Here is a 6,725-nt window from a genome sequence, read left to right as displayed (position 1 = left end):
GGGTCCAGGTCCCATCATCCCATCATTGGGAGAGCATTCCAGAAACAGAGAAGAGCAAGTATAAAGAAATGAGTCTGGTGTGAGGAAGAATAACATAGACCAGTATGGAGGAATTGTAAAGTTTTGGAGGAATGTGTTGAAAGTCTAGAAGAGACTAGGTTGTAAGAGAAGGTTAAATGCCAGAGGGGTTTATTTTTTATCCTAGAGTTAATTGGGAACTCTAGGAGTTTAACGAGTAGAGGTGACAAAGGAAAAGTAACATAATCAGACCTATGGTTTAGGAAAATCACTTTAAAATGCCAAAGAGCCAAGTGAGCAGAGCAGAAATGAGGAAACAGTTTATGCAATGTTACTATCATAGAGAGAAATAATTTTGAAAAACTTTAGAACTCTCATCAAGGCAATGATAAACCAGAAATCCAAAAGAATGAAAATGAAACATGCCACTTCCTGACAGAACGGGAGTAAACTTAAAATGCAGAAAGAACCATTTTCAGATGTGGTTAATGGAGGGATTTGTCTTCTTGGACAATTTAAATACATGTTGAAAAATTAGTTTTAGAATTTTTTTCCCTGAATTGTGGAAGGCAATGAATTGGATAGATTAATTTTGTAAAAAGCAAAAACAAACAAACAAACAAACAAACCATGTTGCTTGGAAAAAATTACTTATTATTTGAGAAAGTCTTTTTTAAATGAAAGAAAATAATTTTCTTGGCTCTGTACAGGATGGATTTAGAGCAAGCTGCAATAGGCCAGGCCAGAGGTGATGAGGGCCTGAACTAGAGTGGTAGCTGTTTGAGTGGAAAGAAAGAAATTGCAATATTTTGCTGCTGTCTGGATACGTAGGGCTGTTGTTGTTTGTCCTTTGTTCTCAAAGAGGACCAGTGATGTCAGGATGCCATGACATGCAAGTGAATTGGATTTAAGTGAGGGAAGGCTTTGCAAAGTCACACTGTCTCCTCCAGAACCATCTGGGTCCAGTGGCCAGATATATATCAAGAAGACTGGAGATGGCCCTGGATACAGTGGGAGACAAGTCAAGGTCTTTAACAGATCTCAATTTGACTGAGGCAATGCCCATTCAATGATTAAGGCTAGGTAAGAAATGAGGCAGAGGATGGCCTCTTTACTTAGTTCCAAAAAAAAAAAAAAAATTTGATCTGGAGGGAAGACCCTCAAAGTTTCTGGACAAAACAGAAACAGTTGCTGTTTACATTCACTCTCAAACAATGACCAAATGGGGCTTGGCCTGGGACCTATTGTTGGCTAATCAATGTAAGCCAAAGTGATTTGTATTTAAGATCTAGTCCTTAAGAAAAAAATCTAGCCCATAGACCCTAAGATATCTTAGGAGCTTTCTGCAATCAAAATTTACATTCCTTCGGGCAGAGCACCCACAAGTAAGGGTATGATACCCTATGTGGACAGAGGGAAGGGAAAGGAAGGAAGGGAGAGAGTGAGGGAGGAAGGAAGAAAGAAAGAAAGAAGTTGCTGTCTTGCCCAACTGGCAAGTTCCAGTTGGGTGCCCAGTGGGGCAGCTCCTCCTACCATTCATAGAGGTTCTTGTTTGTTCTTCGTTCTGGAAGAGGACCATGATATCAGGAAGGTGATGCTGTGACATGCAAGTGAATAGGATTTAAATGAAGCAGGGCTGGGCAAAGTCACGAGCCTCACTTTCTCCTCCAAAGCCAGCTGGGTCCAGTAGCAACATATAGATCAGGACATGACTGGAATCTCAGTTTGACTGAGGCAATACCCATTCAGTAAGAAAAACAAACAAGAGAGGGAAAGAGGATGAAACAATGGTTACCTCAAAGGGTGTGCTCAACAGTAACATAGTAGTAACAAAATTGCCTTGTTAATGTCCCCCCCCCCCCCGCAGACTATTTTTGTTATTTTTTTCAGTAAATTTTATATGTTTTATTGATACTTTTTTTTCATTTCTATCCTTACACATTAACCCTCTGCCCCTAGAGTCCCTATGATTAGAGAGCAGAGCTGTGAGCCCCTCCCAGAACCTATGCCAGCCATTTCTTCATTTTCCACCCAGCTGCATTCTTTTGACCTCATTGTGCCCCTCTGTTGGACACCTTTCTTCTCCCTTCTCCCTTCAGCTTCCTTTTCTGTATTGTCTTCCCCAGTAGATTATAAACTCCTTGAGGACAGAGACTTTCTTTTTTGTATTTGTCTCCCAGCACTTAGCACAGTGCCTATCACATAGTAGGCATTTAATAAATGTTTATTGACATTAACTCAATCCTCCACCCCGCCCCAATTCTTTTTTGCTTGTAACCTTTTGATTTTCGTCCTTGAATGTCTTTGGGTTGATTTTGTTTAGCTGGATATCTTTCCAAGCTTTCTTTGCACTCTTCTTGTTCCTCACTGTTTCTCTTTACGAGATAGTACTGCTCATAATCTTCCTTCATAAGATTTTATGAACAAGTATGCTAGTGTTTGGCATCTTACTCTTTCTCTTATTATCAGGCTTCCAGCCTTATTCCACTAAAGCTTCTCTCTCCAAACTTACTAATGATCTTTTAATTGCCAAATCCAATGGCCTTTTTTCAATCCATGTTCTCCTTGACATCATTTGCAGCCTTTGACACTGTTGATCACTTGATATTCCTTAATATTTTCTTCTGGGGTGGGGCAGAGGGAAATGGAAGGGAGGGCAGATTAGGGGAAAGGGTATTCAGAGTGCACGCTGTCTTGGGGTTGGGGAAGGGATGAGATGAGGAGAAAATTTGGAACTCAAAAATCTTGTGGAAGTGAATGTTGAAAATTAAAAATAAATAAATTAATGAAAAAAAAATTTCTTCTCTCTAGTTTTCCCGCCACTACTCTCTCCTAGTTTTACTTCTACCTAACTGTTCATTCTCTGTCTCCTTTGCTGGATCCTCCTTCAGATCATGCCCTCTAACCATAGACCCCTCAGAGTTCTTTACTGGACCCTCTTTTCTTCACCTTCTATGCTACTTCACTTGGTGATCTCATCAGCTCCTGTAGATTTAATTACCAACTCTGTACTGATGATTCTCAAGTCTACTTATCCTGCCCCAGTCTTTCTGCTGACTTCCCATCTTGCATCTCCAACTGCCTTTCTTGAACTAGATATCCAGTAGACATCTTAAACTCAATGTGTCCAAAAGAGATCTCATTATCTTTCCCCCTAAACCATCCCTGGATGAGAAGGTCTGGCATGCCAGGCCGGGAGTCAGGGACTCTTCATGAATTCAAATCTGACCTGACACTTACTAGCTATATGACCCTAAGCAAGTCACTTAACCATGTTTGCCTCAGTTCCTCATCTGTAAAATGAGCTGGAGAATGAAATGGCAAACTATTCCAATATCTTTGCAAAGAAAACCCCAAATGGCATCACAAAGAGTCAGACACAACTAAAACAATTGAACAACAAACCATCCCCACCCCTCCTACCTTTCCTGTTACTGTAGAGGGTAACACCATCCTCCCCACTCCGACCCATCTTCCATTCAGTCACTAAAGTTATTTTTCTAAAACACAGGCTCAGTTATATAACCCTCCTACATAATAAACTCCAGTGGCTTCCCATTGCCTCTAGGAGCAAGTATCACCAGACATCTTGATTCTGACCTGCCACTGGGCCAAGATGACTCTGGAAGAGGGAGTGAGGCTGGCGACTTTAGGCAACTCTGCCTCACTTAAATTCAATTTATGCACGAATCAAAAGACATCACCCATATCACCAAGGCTAAAGTGGAGGGGGAGATGATGTATGTTTTTTTTGTTCATAGATAATTGTGTGGCGCAGTGCATAGAGCACCGGCCCTGAAGTCAAGAGGACCTGAGTTCAAATCCAGCTTCAGACACATGATATTCACTAGCTGTGTGACCCTGAGCAAGTTACTTCACCCAGATTGCCTTGGGGAAAAAAAAAAAGATGATTGTGCACTCAACGCAGCCTCTGAAGCTGAGATGCAACAAAGTATGGATATATTCTCTCCTGCTTGTGCTAAGCTTGACCTAAAAATTAACACCAAGAAAATGCAGTGCTCCATCAGCCAGTACTATACCATCCATACGTGGAACAATTTGTTACAACAAATGTAGAAGTTCTGAATGCTGTGGATAAGTTCGCCTTACCTTTCTGGCAGTATATCTTCCAGGGATGGACACATTGATAATGAGGTTGGCGCATGCATTGCCAGAGCTAGCTTAGTGTTTGGATGCTCTGGAGGAAAGTGGGAGAGAAGAGGTCTTAGACTGACTACCAAACTGAAGGTCTGCAGAGCCTTTGTGCTGACCTCATTGTTGTATGCCTGTGAAACCTGGACAGTCTACCAGTGTCATGCTAGAAAACTGAATCACTTCCATTTGAATGGTCTTAGAAAGATTCTGAAGATCACCTGGCAGGGTAAGGTACCAGACAATGAGGTCCTTTCTCAAACTGAACTGCCAAGCATTCAAAGTCTACTGCGGAGTGTGCAATTCCAATAGACTGGCCACGTTGTTCGATCGCCAAATGTATGCTTGCCCGAAAGACTATTTTATGCAGAGTTCACGCAAAGCAAGTGCTCACATGGTGATCATAAAAAGTGATACAAGCACACTCTCAAGGAGCCTCTGAAGAACTTGGAGTTGATTGTATGACATGGGAGATGCTGGCAAAGGACCACCTAGCATGGCGTACCAACATCAAAGAAGGAACTGGAGAAGCCCAAAAGAAACATGAGATGCACACATTTAGAGAACCCACCCCAAATGATCACAGGGACTGTTTGTGCCTGACCTGTGGTAGAGCATTCCGAGCTTGTATTGGTCTAATCAGCCCCAGTTGGACACACTGTAACTGGGCGCTAACATAGTGATATCTTTAAGGACAACAACCAACCAGCAATTAGGAGCAATAAAAAAATGCTCTGCTTGGCGTTCAGAGCCCTTCATTATATTCTAGTCAATGTTGATATAATTTCTGTTGTCCAGACACAAAGTCCTACTCCAAATGCCTCACCATAACATGGAAGCAACCTGGTGTATTTGGTTACTCTAAGTTGTGGGTTTTTCAAAGTCAAGTCAAAAGAAAATAAGCTTAAAGACTTACCTTCTTACAAGCCAATGATTTTTCAATGGTTTGGTCACTGTAGCAAGTAGTTTTTCTAGCCCAGGTTTATTTGTAATAGGAGTTTGTCTTTTAGTTCAGTTAGCATATTTTGGAGCATTTTCTAGATTTTTGTTCAAAGGAGTTGGGGGCATACGGAAGTAGTATTGTGTAAAAGTTGGCCAAAAAATAGAGAAATTCATTTCTTTGGGAAAAAAAAAAGAAATGTATAGAATTGTTTGCAGAAAAGTAATTTTTTAAAAATGATCAATATATTAAAATAAATGTATTTAAGTAATTTTATAAATGTATACATTATTTTATAAATAAATTTAAGATAAATTGATAAAATCAAAAATGAAACAATTATTTCATTTGGTCAAATAAATGAAAAATATGCAGCATTGACTTTCTCTGGGTGTTGTAGGCTTTATGCCTTGAGCCTGTTGCACAGGGATAATGATAGGAGGACAAAGAACAGGTACCTTGCTTCATATCAGTCTATTTTATAGCCCTAAGATCTAGGTTTCTGAAAGTCAAGCTAAGGGAACAGGAGCCCAAATACTACTCTTGCAAATTGTCTGCTACCAGAGAGGTGATCAATATAAAATTCAGTGACTTCCATATCATTCTGGGCATGACCAATGTGGCAAAGACATTTTCTTGTCCAGGTTTGTTTGTAATAGCAATTTGATCTTTAGTTTGTGGAAAGTATTGGGATGTTTTTCAGATTTTTTTCATTCATGGTGGCTGCTGGGAAGCACCATGTGGAAAAAGTTGACCAAGAAAATAGAGAAATGTGCTTCTTTATAAAGAGGAGAGAAGAGATTTGTTGACTGAAAATATGAAAATTTTATTGATATTTAATATAATATGATAAATTTGTACATTTAAAAGCAGAAATGAAACAGTTGTTTCTTTTGGTCAAATAAACAATTGAATAATGTGCAGCAGTTAGGTCACCTTGTAGCTGAAGTCTTTATCTCTTAGGCCTGTAGCACAAGGATGATTAGAGGAATAATAAAATGTATCTCACCCCACTTTAGTCTGTTTTGTAACCCTAATGTCTAGCTTTTTGAAAGTCAAGCAAAAAAATAAATAAATAAAACAAAAACAAAACCAGAGGCCTAAAGACTATCCTTGCCAACTGCTTGTTGCCATGGAGGTGATTAATTTAAAATGCAATGTCACATACCATTCTGAGCATGGATAACATAATTAAAAATTAGAATTGTGCAAGTGGAAGCTAATGACTTTATGAGACATCAATCTAAGAAATGAAAAAAAATAGAAGAAAATGTGAAATATCTCATTGGAAAAACAACTGACCTGGAAAATAGATCCAAGAGAGATGATTGAAAAATTATTGGACTACCTAAAAGCCATGATAATAATAAAAAAGGCCTAGACATCATCTTTCAAGAAATTTTATCAAGGAAAACTGCCCTGATATTCTAGAGCCAGAGGGTAAAATAGAAATTGAAAGAATTCACCAATCACTTCCTGAAAGAGATCCCAAAATGAAAACTCCCAGGGATATTATAGCCAAATTCCAGAGCTCACAGGTCAAGGAGAAAATATTGAAAGTAAACGGGGGCATCTAGGTGGTACAGTGGACAGATCACCAGCCTTGAAGTCTGAA

Source organism: Vombatus ursinus, unplaced genomic scaffold (assembly GCF_900497805.2).
Source record: "Vombatus ursinus unplaced genomic scaffold, bare-nosed wombat genome assembly UNPS02013930.1, whole genome shotgun sequence".
Taxonomy (NCBI): Eukaryota; Metazoa; Chordata; class Mammalia; order Diprotodontia; family Vombatidae; genus Vombatus; species Vombatus ursinus.
This window is presented reverse-complemented; position numbering follows the sequence as displayed.